Here is a 21,531-nt window from a genome sequence, read left to right as displayed (position 1 = left end):
ACATGAATTTTTTTTCAAATTGAATTTCTATACCACTGCTAGTGGCAATCCAGGCCTAGCGTGGTCTGGTGTATTTTCCTCACATCTTTTTATCCAAATTGACTCTTTCTTTTTGAGTACTAAATCAAATAATGATGCAGAAGCTTTAGCATTGTTAAAAGTTCTTGAGTTGACATTTCCCATCGAATGTAAGAAATTGGAAGTTGAAGGGAACTCTCTTAAATGATTCAAATATTGATCAATAACTCTCTAAATGATTGGAGACTGAAAAAAATCGAAGGTGCAAGCCTGATTTGATGTAGCTTTGAAGATATTTCTTTTGGTCACCATTACAGAGAATGTAATCAGGGTTTGTCGGAATTAATCAGATCCCTTTTCTCTGCTAAAACCAGTGATCTCCCAAAAGCTTGGGATCTGCTGTCTTTGTTTATGGTTGGCACCTCCCCCATCAAAAAAGAATGTTTATTCCTACCTTTTGATCTCCCCCAATCCTTGAATGATAGATATTCATGGTTATTCATGATTTGTAAGATTTGGAGGGAGATGGATTTATCTTCGAGCAGATGCCTCCCACATGTAATCTTTATGCTTCTGAAATGTTGGCTTTTCTTGAAGTGTGTATACAACCACTTGTATCAAAATCCCTATTTTCATTTCCCACACGTTTGCTATTTGGCATTGTCTCTTTCTCTCTTTTCTCTGCAGGTTGCTCTTTGGGTTGGATTTCCAATCACAGATATTCTACTAGAGTTTCTCCATACAGTGGCACTGTTTCAGACAAATACCCATGCAGAACATTATGTATTCCAGAAGCAGATACCTTAATTTTCATTATGCAGATTTTGGGAGGAGGATAGGTTAGGTAATACTGGTGCTCTCCACATTAAGCCCTTGATTAAAAAGAATTTTATCAACAAGCTGAGTGCAAGGTCTGCTATTTCTGAGATTACGGAATGGATACTTAGCTGCATCCTGCCCAGTAACAATATTATCCTTGTTGGCAACAGTTCAAGGTTGGATTGCATGAGATGGAGAATGCCTGTGTTTGTTTGCAGCTGAAGGATTTGGTTGAGTTATAATACTCCTCCCGCTCTCTCCAAAAAACCATGCAGAATTGTCTCTAGACTACCAAGATTTAGCCCTATACATAGAATCATGAATAATCTTCATGTAATCTTAAATGAAAGATGTCTAGAGATATCAAGTCTTTACAACCTGCAAGTCTTTTCAAAGAGTGGAGTTCATAAAGACACATGTTGGTCTTTCCTCAAGCTGGGTGTTCAGGTGGCCTTGAAGGAGGACAATCTGTCTGCTCTTTGGTCCCTCTTATTGATTTGTTCTTTTAGCTAGGCTAGCCTTTTTTGTTGTAACTGTATTTGACTAGCCTAGCTAGAAGATGTTGGCACTGCTTGGAGAAATCGCAGTTTCTGTTTATGAAATTTATTTTTGCAATTGTGGATAACTTCAAGTATCTCCAGCCCTTATTGTAGTTTTTATTTTTCCTTTAGGAAAGGACCCCTATAGAACCCTCAATTGAACTGCCAAGAAAAAACAAGCACCAATTCTTTGTTGATACAGTGCTGATTAGCAACGAATATCTATTTTATTCCTGCTTTCCTTTGCCGGGATGAATTAAAATGAAATTATATTATACTCATTGAATTAAAAAATCCAACCTTCTAAAACAGTAGCATTTGGTGAGCTAATTATTCATGAAATACTGCAATTCTTCTCCAGCAACTGTTTCCTAAGCCTTCTATGCCAACAAAGCAAATTAACTATCTAGGAACGAATTTACCCCCAACATATAAAAACAGTTGGACTTCACCACCATATCACCAAGGAGAAACTTTCTAGGTTAAAGCTCTTAATAGAATTCTACTCGGTAGAACTGATAGTTTTCTAGATTCTTTGTAGCAAGGGCATGACATTCATCCAACTATTAGATTAATGGCAGCTTAAAGACACTATTTTCCTCCCAATCTTTCTTTTTCTGTTTTCAACAATCAAACCATGGAAACAATAGTACAACTACACCTCTCAACAACACACCATTTTGTAGAGGCGTGTATGAAGTGGTCAGCTATCTTTTGATACCATGTTTTTGAAGGTAGTTTTAAGACTCCTTAGTAATGAATACCCCTATTCAATCTGAGTAGATGACCTTGTAATTTTCAAAGGCTTGATCTTTGTGAGTCAAGCAAGAGGAGCCACATTTTCTAGAATAATCACTCTCAAAAAAATATTTTTTTGCACCAAATCCAAATGAAAAGAGGCTCATGTTTCTGTAACAAGAAAAGGAACCTGATGTTGTTTCTTGCCAAGACATTAGGAGCAAAGAACTTTTGTTTTCTTCATGGGGAAGTCCTAGCACCATGTCTCTTTTACTCAATGCAAGAAGATAGCCAAAATTGAGATGACCAAATCTTCATGAGTGACATCAACCAATTGAGACATTTTTCAAACCCCTACAGCATGAGCAAAAACTTCACCATTGTGAGTCTTGTCTCAAATGAGACAGTTTCTCACCATTAAGTCTGTCAAACTCAACCTTCAGTTTTGCTCAACATATTAAACCTTTGTAATTTAACACACGTATTTTGAGTGGTAAAAAAATATTCCTAACATCCTACACTTCATAGGATGTATCATCACCAAGGGAAACTTTCCCATATGAAGTTGATTAGATGAGGTTGTAGAACCACCATTGTTCTCTGTTCAAAATAATCGATGTTGTTATTAAACAATGGAGATGAAGTCTCCTTAAACAGAGAAGTAAAAGACGATGTTTCTAAATGAAACAATCGTTAACTGAATGCAAAAATAGAAACTAACTAATAAGACTAAACTCACTAAAGATGACCATTAGAAACATTACATTATTATTTTAATATTCTCTTAAGTCTCTACAACATACAAGAATTCTTATTCATCAAGATCACCTAAGGGAAAAACATCGCCATGTTGCTTCTTGTATCCTTCTTCTTGTCCCCCTAAGAATGCTTTGGTGGCTTTCACTTTCACTATTTGCATAAGAATTGTACCAACATTCCTAGAGATTGTGTCCTTCCCAAATAACAAGACATTTTTTGGCGTAGAGGAATTCTTTTTGAATTTCGATGAACTGAATGGACCACTCTAACATTTAGGTTGTCTTCCCTTCTACTGAGATGTGAGGCCAGATTGATTGGGGAGTCTAAGGTCTCACCATGAATTGCCTCTTCTTGTTGAAGCAAATTCACCAACTCCTCAAAAGATGGCTTTCTACCAGCCACATTGAAACATGCAACAAACATGAGAAAAGAAGGGGCGAATGTTCTCAAGATAATGGATGTGTGAGAGTCGTCTAACATAGTTCACCATAATGCTTGCAATGATGTCTTAATCTTTGCAACTCTTCTAAAAAAAATTCCAAATTTTCACCGTTTAGCACTTGCAAACAACGTAGTTGAAGCTGCAAATATAGAATTTGATTCTAATTTTTGGAATCCTATACTATATTGAGGGATCCCAATCCTCTTTGGTAGTTGTAGCTGTTTGGATGTGAGGCTGAATCTCATCAGAAACACGGCACAAGATTATCAGTTTGGCAATCTAATTGGCTTTATCGTACCAGTTCTGCTCAACTCCAACTTGTGCAATTATATTGGCTTGCCCAAAGACTACAACCCACATATCTTAAAACTCAAGTTGCTTAACCTTGGTTTGCTAGGCAGAATAATTATCACCTCTCAATAGCTAAGAGTCAAGAAGCATTTTTTTTGGAGCATTACAAGCCATTTTATTGCATGTGGGGGGGTCCTTGTCTCTCGAAAAAGAAATTTTCATTCTTACTTTTCCCCAATGCTTTACAGGGTCAATGCCGCAAACATCATTGTTGTAGTAATTTAGCATGACAACCTTACTCATAAATGGGAGTCCGAAGCACCCTTTATACTAAACACTTCAACTTCTTACAAAACAAAACAAATAAATGGCTTGTAATTTGTGAATATTTTGAAGACATGCTCCAAAAAAGTATTTAAGTGCAAAAAATAAAATAATATAGTAATGCCTTCTTGTAAACTATATTATTTTTGCAGTTTTTATTGATTTCAACTTTTAAGCAAAATAAAAAGAAGAATTTACAGATTCGTGGCAATAGAAGGTTGTGAACAACAAGCATACACAATCTTTTTTTAAAAATAAATCACACTTTAGAATCGTGGTTCACAGCCTTCTATTGCCATTATTTAGATTTTCCAGACTATATTGCTTCTCTCAATTTGCAATTTTGTGATTTAGGGAATTTTAAACTATATTTTATCTAAAATTCATGTATTAACTTGCAATTTATTGGGTTGTTTTCCATCCACAACTGTATCTATGATTCTTTGTTTTTCCCTTGCATTCCTCCTGTTATAAGGATATCACTAGGAAATGGTTGGTTTGTGCAATCTTTGTGGGTTCTTCATCACACAAATTAGGATAGATAGATTGCTCAAGCAAAAGTTTCTTCAACATTTTGTTGTGCTTTTGCTTCCACTATGTACAAACATTTATGAGCTTCACAACCCTTGCTACAATGTGCAATCCCTTAAAAAAAATTCTACTCCTAGCACAACAGAATCATTGAGAGAAAATGAATTATTTTATTATGGAGTGGCAATCAGTATATACAAGAGAATTATCAGTTTGAGAGAGAAAATTAATTAACCACCCAACAACTACTATATATTAATAATAATGAGATTATAATTATTCACATAATTATTAAAATCGTGTAATATTATAATGATATAAGACTATAATATTCAAACACCTGTCTTGAAAACTTGGTGTAACATAAATCTAGTCTGATGAGCATTGATGAGATTACACTTTCTTTAACCTATTTGTGACATTGTTATACCTTTTAACAATACTTCTCTAGTATGTCATGATAGCTATGTTTACATCCCCTTAAAATCATGTTCATCAAATGATGCACCTTGTGAGGAATCTAAGGATAGTGATATATGTGAGCTACCGTGTTTTATATATGATGAAGATATGCTTTCTTATGATATTCCTTTTCCATCTCATTTTGAGTCTGTACTCATTCATGATGGTGTTTTATCTAATGTTACACTACAAGTTAATAGCATCAATTATAATGTTCATTTTTTCACTTCTCCTATAGAAGTTATTAGTGTTGCATGCCTCCTCCATTACATGATTATATTATTGCTTTTACTGAGGACTTACTACATGATGATTTTGATGGTCGGATACATCCTTACATGTTAAATCTTTCTTGTTTGCTAAGTATGAGTATTTTAATTCTCATATTTTATTGAATAGTAAATTTAGACTTCATTTGAGGGGTAGAGCTTTACAATAGTTTAATTCATCCTATTTACTCTATCCTTCGTGTACACACTTTTATTGCTCGTTTTTACTGTCCGAGTGTGCAAAATGATAGCATGGACTTGGTTGTGCCTTCTCATGATCTCTCTTACACTTATTCTCCCTCTCCATATGGCTTCCATATCTTCTTGTCCTACTTTCATGCCATGTAATCTCCTCATATGCAAAACGGAAACCTACTTTTTGTGGTGCACCTAATACACATGACCATCATATAATTGCACATACACATCAAAGTTAAGCTACATGCCAAAATGTTCCTTTGTAGCAACCTACTCTACCTCCTAGTGTACTCAAACTTACTCCTAAACTTGCACTTATGAATAAAGCTAGGACCATGATAATATTGATCAACTTAGAAACACACCAGCTAAGATATCACTTTGGGATCTAGATATAAGCATATCACGCAAAAAGCCTAAGAAAAGATTCAAATCAATCCTAATACTACTGCATAGTGGCATCTTTGATAGAATCCGTTGGTAATAAAGAACCATATACTACATCCTTTGATAATAGAGAGCAACCACAAATCATTTATTCATGAAGCTTTACCTTTTATACATTGTGGTAAGACATAAGTTACTATTAAACGATCCTTATCTAGTGCAAACCCGTGCATTAAAAATTACTTGAAACAATTAAATGTGGACATGTCAAACCTACAAACATCTAACCTTACCATTAGATGATTTAATAATGTGGATAGACCTTGTATCTTCCAATCATGGTCAGACCTTGCACATTAGATATAATGTTCCATGTCATGCCCAAGAAATTATCTTTAAATGTTCTCTTAGAACATCCATAGTTACATAGTATGAAAGTTGTACCATCTACTTTGAAAAGATGCATTAAATTTTACTTCAAAGGTAAAAAGTGTCGAATATCTGTTAATCCTTAACCATTTAACATGAGCCAAATGGTGGATAGTTTCAATTTCCAAGAACTCTATCACACAAAACCATATAATTAATTAAAAAGTTGTAGAACAAGATGGCTTACTTAACAATAGTGCTTTGTCTAATGATAATTAAGGGCGTCTAGATTTTACAACTTGTATTGTTGGTGAATATCATGTGGATCCAAAAGCCTATAACATTTCATATCTTTACACAAACCCATCTGTTTATGGATAAAAAACTAAAGCATATAAGTTCATAATGATGAGAAAGAAGCATTTCTATGTGATTTTGAGGGTATTGTTATCACAAAAGCTTGCACCCTTGCTGAGCAATCATCTCAGCAACCTTGTGAAACATGGAAACAACCCTGAAGTGTGGGACCTTGCGCAAGGGGGTTGAATCTCCAGAGAAGGCGGGGTCCTTCTCTGTCTAGGTGCGGGTGTTGAACCAACTCAACACTTCAAAGCTAATTCCTAAGCCTACCATAACAACTTGCAAAGGAAAAGAGAAGAGAGAAATTGCTTGAAACAAGGGAGGTGATGCACCAAGAAGAGATAGTTCCTCTCCCTACCTAAATGACACAAGTAATTAACCGAAACACCCTGAAGATAGACAACTTTCAATTATATGAGTAACCCCAATGCTTAGATGAAGGTTAGAATCCACTGAATGCCAAGAGGGGAGAAGGATTCCCACAAGTCACACTCAGAAAACCAGTTAACACGGCATATATGAAGAGAAAGAGCCACAACATGCACCTATGATGAAGGTAAGGAAGCATACACAGCATACATAGGTTGAAAGAAGGCAAGAATAGTGTTCTTCAATTAATCATAAGGCCAAACGCCAATCTTACAGTTGCAGAAATGCAAAGATTACAAGTCTTCAAGAGAAGAGGAGAGCATAAGAAAACTCAAGGCAGCAAGGAGAGAACCATTTACAATGAGGCTTAACAGCCTTATATAGAAAAATGGGTTACAATGGTGATCATGACCCCTGCATGTCAGTCTGGAAGTGCAGGGAAGTGCATGCACTTGACTTGTACATACAAGCAACCTAGCCATACCTCCAAAGGCAATGCTGAGAAGGTGGATTGACTAACCTTCCAAAGACAGACATGACATAAGTCACCCAGCATGGCCCCGTACCTCCCTTGATGGAAATCCTGCCAAAAACATTAAATGCACCCATGTGGCTCCACAAAAAAAGTGCATAAGTCACCAAAATTGTCGGAGCATTTAAAGCCTTGAGTGTCGATCACGCCATCCGGAAGCGTTGCAAGTCGGAAGTAGGCTTGGAAGACTTCGGAGACCGGACTCCCAAAGTGAGGAAGACAAGGGAAGGAGCAAGGAACTTCGGAACTTCGGGGTTCCGGAGTTCCAGAGGAACTAGGGAGAGAAGGCAAAAGGGGAAGGAACTTCAGAACCTCGGGGTTCCGGAGTTTCGGGGAACTGCTCAAAGGAACTTCGGAACCTCGAGGTTCCGAAGTTCCAGGATAGAGAGGAAAAGGGTTAAAGAGAGAAGGGGAACTTCGGAGACCGGAGTCACCATAGTTGGGGAACTTCAGAGACCGAGGTCACCATATTGGGGAACTTCGGAGACAGAGGTCATCGTAGTTGGGGAACTTCGAGGACCGGGGTCACTGTAGTTGGGGAAGGAACTTGGGAACCTGGGGGTTCCGAAGTTCTGAGGTAGGAACTTGGGAACTTGGGGGTTCCGAAGTTCCGGGCTAGAAGGACAAGGAACTTGGGAACTTGAGGGTTTCGAGGTAGGAACTTGGGAACTTGGGGGTTCCGAAGTTCCGGGGGAGGAGAACAAAAGAAAAGCTAAGGGAAGGAAGGGAACTTCGGAAACTTGGAGTTCTGGAGTTCCAGAGCAGGAAAGAAAGAGGCCAAGGCAAAGAAACTCGGAACCTCGGGGTTCCTGAGTTCCGGAGAAGAGAAAGAGAGGGCCAAGGAACTTCCGACAAGGCAACACTTCAAACCATGATTTCACTGCTTTTCTCCTTGATCAACTAGGTAGCGCTGGTCCATCAAACATATCTCTGATCGATTCTCACTGATGGACCAAGGGTGTCATAAAATGACAACAGGTACTACTACAATAGAACCATCTTTTTCCCCTCCATTTAAACAAATATATGGTCCTAGATATAAGCTTATACAATCTAGGTTTATAAGGGTAAAAGACTTGGAAACATTGAGCAAGGTAGGCATAGACTAGGAGCCTTATAAGAAAATCAGCAAAATTGTAGAATCAGTTATCAACCGAAAGATATGAAACATTGTTTAAAAGGGAAAAAGGGAAAAGAAAAAGAACCTTACGTATCTATAATTCACAATGGTTTGGGTTTTAAGATACATCTTGTTTATTTGTTACATATGATAATGATTATGAAATTCCTCTTAGGGCATTGGGCAATCCCTCTTAGGGAATTGATCAATTCCTCTTATAGTGATTCCATCATGATTTACAATACTACATTTTTAGCCCACACTGAGATAATCCCATGCGATGGGGATGACTCCATTATTTAGATATTCTCACTTCTCTCTCTTATAGTTTGTCATGTTTTATGCTTTCGCTCTTCTTGGTTTTCTATTAATGATGTGTACTTGTGTCATGTTAATGTTCTTCGTTAGCATGAGGATGACATAAAGTCACTTTTAGTAGTGTATGTTGACACAAGTGACTTTGAAGATGTGTGATATTGTTCATGTCAGATCTTCCTTGTGATGTGTAGCATTTCTACTTTGGCCCTTTACTTTTGCCATGTATGTTGTGATTGCCCTTGCTTCTTTGTCCTTTGTGTTTCATTGCACTTTGACCTCTTGATAATTCCATATTTTTTGTGCATCTCCCATTCTCATTTTACTGTCTATATCATGATTTGAGCTTTGTTCCCCCACGTGGGGGGCAGCTTCCATATGTCATATTCATCTTTAGCACTAATGATCTCTTTGTGTCATGTATTTCACCCCCATGGTCACTTATGTTTTCTTCTATGCATGATTGATCTTATCTTTTATCATTGCTCATTTTGCATGTTCCTAGTTTGGGTGTTCATTTGTTCCTTGTTTAAATATGTTTTCATACCCTATGACCTTTCTCATAAACACTTGTGATGTCTTCTATATGCCATGACCACTATGATTTTTATAATTACAAATGATCGGAGGCTACTTATCATATGCTAATCATGCCTACCTACTTATGACTCCATGTTTGTTGATTCATGCTTATATGCTACTATGCTTATGAGACTTTAACATTTCTTCATCTTATGCTTATCTAATTTTCATTATATGTGCTTATACTATCTTATCTTGCTTCTAGAGCTATCTTATCATATAGCCTACATTGGGAGAATTGTCTTTACATGATCTTTCACAGTCACGTCCCACTCAATTGTACTTGCATTTTAAGTACACATCTGAGATGCTTACACAATCTTCATCTTACCTTTACAGTCGTCCTTCCCTTAGGCTTTGCCTATACTAGGGGCAACACCCTACCTCTATCCACAAGGACTCATCACCATACTAAGACAGATCTTGACTATGCTACATACTGTTGACGTGTCTGAAATCGCATTGCTGCAAACTTCATACGGCCAACGCAGAATAGAATAGCCGACTGATTATCCTACTCTCTCTTGAGATAAGGAAGTCCCTAATGCTGTTTTCTAAGTTTGATCAAAGGAGACTACCTCAAGGTTTCTTTTGTCAGGTCTTGACTGCGGGATCTCTCAGTGGCTTGATGTGTTTATGCTGGAAACACAAGGGGGACTTACGATTTGCAACAAGCTAGTCTGTTGTGATTCTCGAATTACACAATAAAGAGCAAAAGGAAAGGGTTAGGAGATCTAAAACTAACAACATGGGTATGCGGGTAGACAGATTCAACATAACCAATTCCTGCTTGGCCAGAATGGCTCACAACCTTGCAGGAACGGTGCAATCTTCAAAGGAACTTGGAAGATTTTCAGATTGGAGACGCACGGCTAAGCACCCAATTCTGGCGCAGCTCGGACGGACACCTGCAATTGAACTAAGCACAATCGAAGGCTCAAGTTAACCACACAAAAGGATATACAATCAGCATATCCTCAATGGTATGAGCCCGAATCTATCAAATACCTGCACACCCAAAACATAAAGATCTATCTAAAATGCTGAAGGAAACCATGCAAACAGGATGAAAACAAGACAATAAACACCAAATCAATGTTGATATATTGATCTCATCTGCCTATTACAACAATTTCTGCAGCATCTCTATGCTACTGCTAAGATCTAACCTATTCTAACTCTAAAATCTAACTATCTAGCAATTTCTAACCCTTTCTAACAATCTCTCAATCTCTAACAATCTCTAGCAATCTAACCCTTTACAGAAGAAAGGCCTCTGCCTTTTATAGATATTACAATTTTGAATCAGAGGCCAGGATGGACTGCATCCAAGGGCCCTGATCTGTCTTCCAGAAGCTGGCAGCCTTGACCCATGCCTAATTAATTCTCAGTTATCCAACCAGCAACTATCTCAACTACCTGCCACTATTTGGCTTTAATTCAGGTCTATCCAACCTTCTTGGTGGTTGGGAATAGTTATCCACAAAAATATCTTGCACGGCACCCATAGGCAGTTTTACAATAAAGCAATTTCAGCCTTAAAACTGAATTTCTGGACTTAAATCCAGTTGTGTGCTTCTTTGAGAATGCATAAACTTGCAGCATTCAGAGTGTTCTTTTGCTTTTTGCCTCCAATTTCGCCAGTGGACTTCATCTATGTTCAACAGCACGGGTCCCAATGCTCGGTTGCTCTTGCGCTCCTGTATCTTTCTTTTTCAATCTTCAGCGCCTGGGCTTGAATTGCGATCCTTCCTTGATTTGCATTTTCAGGTCTTTCTCCTGGTTCTTCGATGACGTCCTGCGATCAACCAACTTCATTTCATTAAATTAATTTGAAAAAATTAAATAATTTAATTTTAACAAACATTAAATTTAGTTACGACGTCTAGCTTGAGAAGCTCTTTGCGGGATGTATCTTGAAAATGCTTCTCTTTCTCTTCGATTGTGAAATCCGATCCTTGGTTTTTTATTTCTGCATATTTTACCTTTGGAGTCTTGGACGTTTTAAATGGGTTTATGGCGCGATTCTGGAGGTTTGGAGAACTTCTGCAAATTTTAAAACTCTAACTCTCATGCTTTTCTGGTAAATTTCGGAGAACGGAGGGCACCTTTTGAAATTTGCAAAAAATTTCGGACCCTTTGGCGTTTTTGCAAATTTGGAGCATTTGAACTTTTGAATTTTCAAAACCTTTCACTTTTGGCTCATGGGTCCGAAGTCTGAGGACTTAAGGCGAATTTCGGACCTTGCCATCCTTTTGCAAATTTCGGAGCTTACATATATTTCGCAAATCGCGATTTTCAAACATTTCGCCCCTAGGGTCCGAAAATGGGACTTCACGTTTTTGGTGAACTCTCATTTTCAGAGCTAAACCACCTTTTGCAAAATAAGTGAACTTCGGACCTAAACATGTTTACAAAATTGGAGTTTGAAGGCGTTTTACAAATTTCTGAGTTTTAAAATTTCGGGGCTGGGGTCCGAAAATGGGTGTCCAAGGCAAACTTCGGATTTGGAGGAGCTTTGTAGGATTTCGCACCTTTATACCTTTTTTTCGATTTCGCCCCATGGTTCCGAAAATGGACACTTTAAACGATTTTCAGGGCTTGAAGCGCTTTTGGTAAATTTCGGATCTAAAACGCGTTTTTTTTTTTGTGTTTCCTAAAATCGACGCACTTTCCATTTACCTCCGAGGGTCCGAAAATGAGGGCGCTTAAGTGGTTTTCGGACCTTGTAACATATTTCGCAAAATCGCGTTTTCACTTTTCGAACCTAAAAACGCGTTTGGAAATTTAGAAGAAACTTCGAATTTCGGCCCTAGGGTCCGAAATTGGTGCTTTAAGTGAAATTCGGACCTGAAAGCACGTTTGCAACATTTCACTTTTTCGGACCTCCTGCCAGTTTTATCAAATTTTTCACTTTTTGGCCCAGGGTCCGAAATTGGACAACTTAAGTGATTTTCGGACCTCTGGGGCATTTTCGCAACTTTTGAACTTTTTCACATTTTGGCCCCAGGGTCCGAAATTGGGCATTTTGGGCGATTTTAAACGTTTCCTCAAGAAGTGCAAGCTTGGGCACTTGGGCAAGTTTGCCCAGATCTCCCCGGAGGATCATTTAATGGATTATAACATTTAAGTATAAGTGACTTATACTTTAAGTTATATTCCATATATACTTTCAGGATGTTTGAGAGTGGTTTCGGCCCTCCAGGAGTTATATTGCAAATTCTAGTTTTTGGAGGTTTCCTCAGTTTTCAGAGTTAGCCAAATTTCAGGATCAAGGAATTCCAAACTTAGCCAAATTTCAGGATCAGGACAGAAAGGCACAAACTGGGGGTCCCTGTCCAAGACGGGGATGGGTGTGCGATTCGCACAACACATACCCACAATCAAGTGGAGTTCCATCAAGTTTTCCACATTAAGTAGAGTTACATAGTGTTGTGATGTATTCACACATCGCCCCATTGCAAATGGGGACCTGTTGATGTGTTTTTCATGCACATGCAAACACAGAATAAAATACCTAAAAGGTACCTTATCCTCTCTTGAACAAAGTTCCCGACTGCTGAAGATCTCGCCAAAGGATCAGTCGAGGCAACTCCAAGGTTCTGCTTTGTAGGATCTCTACTCGTGGATAAGCTCTTCACGGTATGATGTGATTTTGCTGGAATCACAAGGGGACTTACACTCGATGACCTGAACGTCTAATTTGCTGGAATCACAAGTCCTATTCACTAACTAGAAGACAAACAAATGGCAAAAGATGCAAGGTTCAGGAAGTCTACTCTACTATCTAGGATGCGAGAAGATGGATGAATGACTAGGTGGAGTCCTACTGGGCTAGGTCTCACCATCAGGTTGATCAATTCAACACCAACTCAGTGCGATCTTCTAAGGGGTGCTTCCAATACGTTCAAATCGTACACCATCTAACAATGATCACCATTCAAGATAATGCATGAACAATAGACATGTAACGACTTAAGATTAAGCTCATTTTATGCCAGTTGACCACGCAGGACACACTTGCCATCAGTAAGAGGCTAGTGGTATGGACTAGACAAATTCCACATAGGTGCATTCAACAATTTTCTTCACTCAATCTAATCATCTATCATCAAAAATGAAGATTCAACAAGAAACCATGCACATTGCAAAGAAACAACATATTCCACCATATCTTCAATGAAAAGAAGTCTTTACAATTAAGGCAACAATGTCTTGCCTTCTCTTCTTAATCTACTCTAATTGCTATTCTACTATTCTGGCCTCTATTACTAACTATTAACTATTAGCTATTATTGACTAACTATTAGCCTTTACAAATGAGGAGCCAAGGCTTATATAGCGCCCTGAATACAATTCAATGGCTCAGATCAATTTGAGATCAGAGGCCGAGATTTTACAATGAAAACCCTAATTAGGGTTAGTTACAACAAACTTATTCCGACCAATGAAATAATTGCATTATTTGGACACATGTCTTCTCTGGAATAATCGACCAATGGATAACCAGGGTAGGTACATCGAAGTTTGTGCCATTTTGATGAGCCAGGTACATTGAATCTAGACACGCTGGGGTTGACCAATCCAACATGGAGGAGTGATGACTGGGACGCCACCTTGTCCGACACTTGATTGATGTTCAATTTGGTGATGTTGAGAAGCTAACTTTAGTTAACTCTTCTGAAACTGTCTGCTTCTCCAACGGACCCTCACTCTAACCTCCTTTGTCTTTGATGTGCAGGATGGATGAAGTACCTTTCCTTGGAATGCTGGACTAGAAGAGGTCGTCCTTGATGAGGCTGGGCTGGAGAAGGTCGTCCTTGTTGATGCTGGGCTGGAGAAGGTCGTCCTTGTTGATGCTGGGCTGGAGAAGGTCGTCCTTGTCCTGGCCTGGTCTTCTTTCATCTGCCAAAACAAACCAAAAGATGATTAAGGACAAATGATAAATTCATTTCAACATAGCATTTTCAACTTAAATCATCAACAAAAAGATATTAACATGAAACTTGCCCAAGATTTTCTCCAGGAACAGACCCTATAAGAATTTCACCCTGGACCCTTTGGAAGGGTCAGGAGCGAATTTCTTGTTTGTAGCTCATTTTTTCATCATTTCAACTTCATTCCACCTCATAAGGCAAGGAAACACTTTTCTTCTCTCATCTAACCCAAGTTTATCTTGATTTTGCAAGGCAAAATAGGTGATTGAAAGATTTTCGCCCTGGACCCTTTGGAAGGGTCAATAGCGAATTTCCTCTTCTGGCCTAAAATCATCACTTCTGGAGACAACCATCGACTTAAGGGCAATCACAAGGGCATCTTTTACCTTGGTCTAGGCATAGCTTAGCATAAATTTGAAAGGAATAGGTAGATTTTAGGATTTTTGCTTTGGACCCTTTGGAAGGGTCAAGAGCGAAAATCATTTTTAGGCTCAATTCCTTCATCTTTCATGGTTTCTAGCAACTTAAAGTCACTCTCAGGGGCAACTTCTCCTTGAATTTACCTTAGCCCACACTTGATCTAGCAAAAAATTGATAGCAAAGAGAGGTTTTAAGAAAATTCGCTCTTGACCCTTTGGAAGGGTCAGGAGCGAAAATCTCATTCTTGACCCAAAATCATCATTCTTTCAACTTGAAACTTCTTTGCAAGGTAGAATCTCATCCTTCATTGCCCTAGGAACAAGGTTTCATGTCCAAGAAAGGTTAAAAAGTAGGCTTATAAGGAATTTCGCTCTGGACCCTTTGGAAGGGTCAGGAGTGAAATTTCCTTTCCTGGCTAAAATCCTTCATTTTCACAACTTCCAAACACTCTCAAAGGCAAGATCATGTCCATTTCCCCTTTCAACATGCTTTGGACATCACAATTTGGTCAAATAGGGAAGGAAATGAGGTCTAGGAGGATTTTCGCTCTGGACCCTTTGGAAGGGTCAGGAGCAAAAATCATGATTTGGGCTTGATTCTTCCTTTTTCCAACTCAAAATCACCTCAAGATGTAACTAAACATCATCCTTCACCCAAGGGATAAGGTCTTAAGCCAAAACAAGGTCAAAAGAATAGGCTTGCAAGGAGTTTCGCTCTGGACCCTTTGGAAGGGTCAGGAGCGAAATTCACCTTCTTGGCTAGAATCCTTCATTTTTTCAAAGCTTCCAAATATTTCCAACATCCAAACATGTCTACTCTTCCCTTCAAAATGCCTTGCAAATCAAAATTTGGTCAAATAAGGCCAGAAATGAGTCTTAGGTTGATTTTCACTCTGGACCCTTTGGAAGGGTCAGGAGCGAAAATCTTGATTTAGGCTTTAATTGCTCATTTTTCAAACTTCAATCTTCCCCTGGAGGCAAATATAGATTGTTTTCCACTTGAGGAACCAGGTTTTAAGCCCATTCAAGGTAGCAAATGAGGATTATAGTGAATTTCACTCTGGACCCTTTGGAAGGGTCAGGAGCGAAATTCCTAATCTTGGCCAAAATCCTTCACATTTCTACATTCCATCACCTCAAAAGGCAAAGACATGTTATTTCCTTCCCAAATTCGCCCATGGAACAAGGTTGGTATCCAAAACAAGGGAGCAAATGAGGCTTATGAAGAATTTCGCTCTAGACCCTTTGGAAGGGTCAGGGGCGAAATTCCTATTTTTGGACAAGATCCTCACTTTTCAAAACACGTCAAGACTCACACACAATGCCTAATAAACCAACGCCCATCCAAAACAAGGAAGGAAATGAGGGTTATAAGGATTTTCGCTCTGGACCCTTTGGAAGGGTCGGGAGCGAAATTCCTCTCCCAAACTAGAATCCATCATCCCAAGGTCTAAAATCTCTTCTCCAAGGCACAGTTGCATCAAACCTTCTCAATTATGCCTCAAAAGTCTACAAACTTGGTCAAGCTAAGGAGAAAAATAGAGGAAATAAGAATTTCACTCTACACCCTTTGGAAGGGTCAGGAGCGAAATTCACCTTAGGCCATGATCCTAACTTCATTTTTTTGCATTTCTTCATTCAAACAAGTGCTTTTGCCTTCATTCAAGCCTGGGAATGCTTTAGTTCTAGGTTTTGGTCAAAGTAGAATGTCTTATGGAGAATTTCGCTCTGGACCCTTTGGAAGGGTCAGGAGCGAAATTTGACATTTTGGACTCTCCGTCAGGATCATTTTATGGAATATAACATTTAAGTATAAGTTCTTATACTTTAAGTTATATTCCATATATACTTTCACAATGTTTGAGAGTGGTTTCGGACCTCCAAGAGTTATATTGCAAAATCTAGTTTTTGGAGGATTCTTCAGTTTTCCAGACTTAGTCAAATTTCAGGATCAGGACATTCCAGACTTAGCCAAATTTCACGATCAGAACATTCCAGACTTAGCCAAATTTCAGGAACAGAACATTCCAGACTTGGCCAAATTTCAGGGCATTTGAAGATCAGGATGACATTTCAGACTTCATCACTCACCAACTCAACCTAGCTCGGACCTTCAAGAATGGTATCCACTCACAAAGCAAGACACAATGAGCAACGAGAGCAAAACCAAGCCCTAATTAAGACTCTCAAAGAAACCCTAATTCTGGGGCCCTGTGGACTCACCCTGGCTCAAGCAAAGCCTGTAATCCAACGATCCCCTCGACAGCACTCATCCTGCAAAGGCTAAAAACCCTAAAAGACCTAGAAAACAAACCCTAGAAAGCAAAAGCAGGGGTCCCCATTTGCAATGGGGCGATGTGTGAATACGTCACAACAGGACCCCTGCTTTTTTTTGCTTTTTGGGGTTTGTTTTCTAGGTCTTTTAGGGTTTTGCCTGTTAGCCTTTGCATGATGAGTGTTGCCAGAGGGATCAATGGATAGCAGGCTCTACTCGAGCTAAGATGAGTCAGTAGATGGGTTTCTTTCCAGGTCTTCTTTAAGCTTGGTTTTGCTGGTGGTGTCCAGTTTGAGTTCGAGGAAGTCGAGTGGTTGAGCAAATTTGGCTAAGACAAGCAAGGAATGAATCAAGGATCTAGCCTAGAACAAAGTCAAGCCAGTTTGAGGGTGAATCGAGCCAAGAATGTAAATTTCGCTCCTAACCCTTCCAAAGGGTCCAGAGCGAAATTCATATTTCCTCTATTTTGCTTCTTAGCTTGACCAAGTTAGGAACTTCTAAGGCATGGTTTGGTAGGTTTTGATACATATTTGCCTTGAAGAGGAATTTTTGGACCTCAAGATGATGAAAGCTAGCCTCAAATGAGGATTTCGCTCCTGACCCTTCCAAAGGGTCCAGAGCGAAATCCTCCCTTTTTGCCTTCCTTTGGCCTTAAAACCTAGTCTGACCTTGCCTGGACCCAATTGAGTGATGGAATATCTTGATAGTGAAAGAAGGAAGTTTATTTGATCAAGTTTGGTGGAGAATGAAGTGAACCTAAGTGAGATGCTAGCCAAGAGTGGGATTTTCGCTCCTGACCCTTCCAAAGGGTCCAGAGCAAAAATCCCCATAAACATCAAATTCTCACTTGTCAAGGCTAGGACCATAGCTTCCTTAGGCATAGTAAGGGCAATTTGATACGTTCTAGCCCTAGGGAGTGATTGTTGGTGAATGAGATGAAGGATTTTGGTCAAAAATGTGAATTTCGCTCCTGATCCTTCCAGAGGGTCCAGAGCGAAATTCTTGAAAACTCTCATTTTTCCCTTGGCTAAAGTCAGGATCTTGATGGAGATGCCTTACAAGCCTACTTTTGATCTTTCAAGCAAAAATCCCAAGTTCACCTACTTTCTTTGCAAGACAAGTTAAAATTTTGATTTTTATGGCCTAGATAGGAGTGAGGCAATGTGTCCTTAGTCTTGGAGGTGAGTTCACGTTGAAATGATGGAGGAATGAGTCTAAAACAAGATTTTCGCTCCTGACCCTTCCAAATGGTCCAGAGCGAAAATCCTAAAACCCATCATTTTCTCCAAAATTTGTGCCAAGCTAAGCCTAGACCTAGGTAAGATAAGCCTTAAGATTGCCCTTGAATGGATTTTGGTCACCAAAAATGTAGATTTTGAGCTAAAACAAGGATTTCGCTCTTGACCCTTCCAAAGGGTCCAGGGCGAAATTCTTGTAGGGCCTGTCCCTGGAAAGAAACTTGAACAAACTTCATTTTGATGTCTTCTTGTTGATGATTTAAGGTATAAAATGCTGAATAAATATATTATGTGTCCTTCATCATCTTATGGTTTGTCTTGCAGATGAAAGAAGACCGGGCCAGATCAAGGACAACCTCCACAAGACCAGGCCAAGACAAGGACGACCTTCTCCAGTCCAGCATCATTAGGGACGACATCTTCAAGTCCAGCGTTCCAAGGAAAGGTACATCATCCATCCTACACATCAAAGACAAAGGAGGTTAGAGCGAGGGTCTGTTGGAGAAGCAGACAGTTTCAGAAGAGTTAATTAAAGTTAGCTTCTCAACATCATCAAATTGAACATCAACCAAGTTGCAAGTGTCAGACAAGGTGGCGTCCCAGTCATCATTCCTCCAGTTGGATTGGTCCACCTCAGCGTGTCCAGATTCAATGTACCTGACTCATCAAAGATGACACAAACTTCGATGTACCTACCCCGGTTATCCATTGGTCGAATATTCCAGAGAAGACGTGTCCAAATAATGCAATTATTTCATTGGTCAGAATTGAGTTGGTTGTAACAAACCCTAATTAGGGTTTTCATTGTAAAATCTCGACCATTGATCTCAAGTTGATCTAAGCCATTGAATTGTATCGAGGGCGCTATATAAGTCCTGGCTCCTCATTTGTAAAGGTTAATAGTTAGTCAATGGTTAGCTAATAGATAATAGTTAGTCAGGAGTTAGAAGGTGAATAGTTAGAAATAGTGAATAAGTCAATTAATAGTATAGCAATTAGAGTAGAATAGAAAGAGAAGGCAAAGATTGTTGCCAGGATGTTGTTGTAAAAGGCTTGTAAAACTTCATTGAAGAAATGGTGAAATCTATGGGTCAATTCAACAATTTGCATGGTCTCTATACTTCTCAGATTTGATTTCATGTTATTAGATGAGTGGAAGAAATGTGTTTGATTGATGGTGAAATTTGTATATCCATACTACTAGCAGTTTGTTGATTGCAGACTTGCCTTGTGTAGTCAACTGGAATCATCCAGCTTGAGCTTAATTTCAATTGTCGCTTCTTCATTGACATGCATCAGCCTAATGGTGTCTATGCCTGTAGTGATGATCTGAACATCATAAAGCTTTCCTCCGAAGATCGCACTAACCTTGTGGAGATGGTCCTGGGATGTCAAAACAAGACTTAGTTAGAATTTCATCAAAGGTCATTCATTGCTCTTACATTCTTACTGTCAGAATTAGATCCTTTCCTCGCCCTCTTCCTTTTTTCTTTTTTTTCGAAATCTAGGCTAGTGAAATCCCGTGTTCCAGCAATATTCAAAGCAAATCAAACGTTTAGTCATCAAGTGTAAGTCCCCTTGTGATTCCAGCAAAATCACATCATACCACAAAGAGCTTATCCACAAGTAGAGAACCTACATACAAGAACCTTGGAGTTGCCTCGACTAATCCTTCGGCGAGATCTTCAGCAGTCGGGAAACTTTGCTCAAGAGAGGATAAGGTACCTTTAGGTATTTTATTCTGTGTTCGCATGTGCATGAAAAACACATCAACACATAGTCACATTGAATGTGGCATAACTGCATTACTGAGATCAAGCAAATTGCATTGTCGACAATTGACTGGAGTCACATGGCTATATTGGACATGCCATGTCACATCGCCACAATTGAGCAAAGTATTTTTCATATCATTTTCTGTATAGGCAAAGTTTCTAGCCCTTCTCTCTCTACTTCTCAACTTTTGTAGATAGCGGGAATTTTTTTAAATGTCTAAATATTTGCTTTGTATGTTTGTTGATAATGTCATATACTTTGAAATGCATGCCCATGTTAGATTCACATGATGCTCAAAGTGGAGGAAAAATGTAATGGTGAAATTAACATATCCACGCTGATTCTCCATTTAGTTTTGGGCCTATTTGGATGCAACTTGGCACACTCTTGTGCTAAGTTTGACTCATAACCTAATGCTTATCCCTATTTTATATTTATGCATGCATTCATATGTTTACCATTTACACATCATTTATTACTTATTAGCCTAGATTTGCACCCATGTCCACACATTCACTCATTGTCTTGAAACTAGAATTTTTCTATCTTAGGTCAATCTTGAGTGCCTTGAGATTGATCCCAAATGATCTGGGATTGACCCCAAAATTTCAAATTCAACTTTTCAGACTCTTGCACTTTCCTCCCAGTTGTTGTGAGCCATCTTAACACATGTTTGAGCAAATTGTTATAATGCCTTGGACATTTAAAGGCATTCAATGTGAAATAAATTCGTTGGTGACTACAGCGACAAAACTTTAAAACACACTTTGTTTCCTAAGGGGCAAAGCCTCATAATCTACATCAAAATCATACAGGCCATATGCACAAGTGTGCATGTTGTTTTCAAACATTTCGCTCAGAGCCATAAGTTGGACCATTCAATGGGTTGACCTAAAAGAACTCGACCCTAGCAATCCAACAATCTCCCTGAGGTGTTTGTGAACACCAGAGTCCTTACAAGCTTACCAGACATCAGATACTAAGTCTAATAAGTTTCAGAAATCAGCATTTTGCTAGTTCAAATCCACACAAATGATTAGATCACCTACAATGCACATGATCAATCCATCAAATTCTGAGAGCAGCTCAATTGAGATTTTCTCATTCTACTTCCAAAGCATTTAAGAAGTTTTAATTTTGAATTATGATTCACTATGATCAAAAAAATGGACAACTATCAATCGGCCAGCAAAATCACCTAAGTACTTTCATTCTACTATTTTACAGATTTCAAGATTTTGTTACATGATCTGTTACAGCTCAAAATTATATTAATTGATCGTCATATTCATTAAACCTAAATTTTGTAAAGGAATTCATTTATTTCTTTACAGTGGTATGACAAATGCCATAGTTGCTGTGACCACAGATTGTTAAAACTTAAACTAGTGTGAAGGGCTCATTCAATTCATTCCAGCTTTAAGAGATTGCTTAAACTGTGAAATGGCACTCTAGTCAATAA

At 38.7% G+C, this 21,531-nt stretch overlaps 1 protein-coding gene across 1 annotated transcript in view; it reads right to left on the bottom strand.

Moving 5' to 3' along the window:
* LOC131028334 (uncharacterized) overlaps positions 1 to 21,531 on the bottom strand; it is a 64,690-nt gene that overhangs the window by 22,117 nt on the left and 21,042 nt on the right. The window lies entirely within an intron of this gene.

Source organism: Cryptomeria japonica, chromosome 7 (genome assembly GCF_030272615.1).
Source record: "Cryptomeria japonica chromosome 7, Sugi_1.0, whole genome shotgun sequence".
In the NCBI taxonomy this organism is placed as follows: Eukaryota; Viridiplantae; Streptophyta; class Pinopsida; order Cupressales; family Cupressaceae; genus Cryptomeria; species Cryptomeria japonica.
This window is presented reverse-complemented; position numbering and strand designations above follow the sequence as displayed.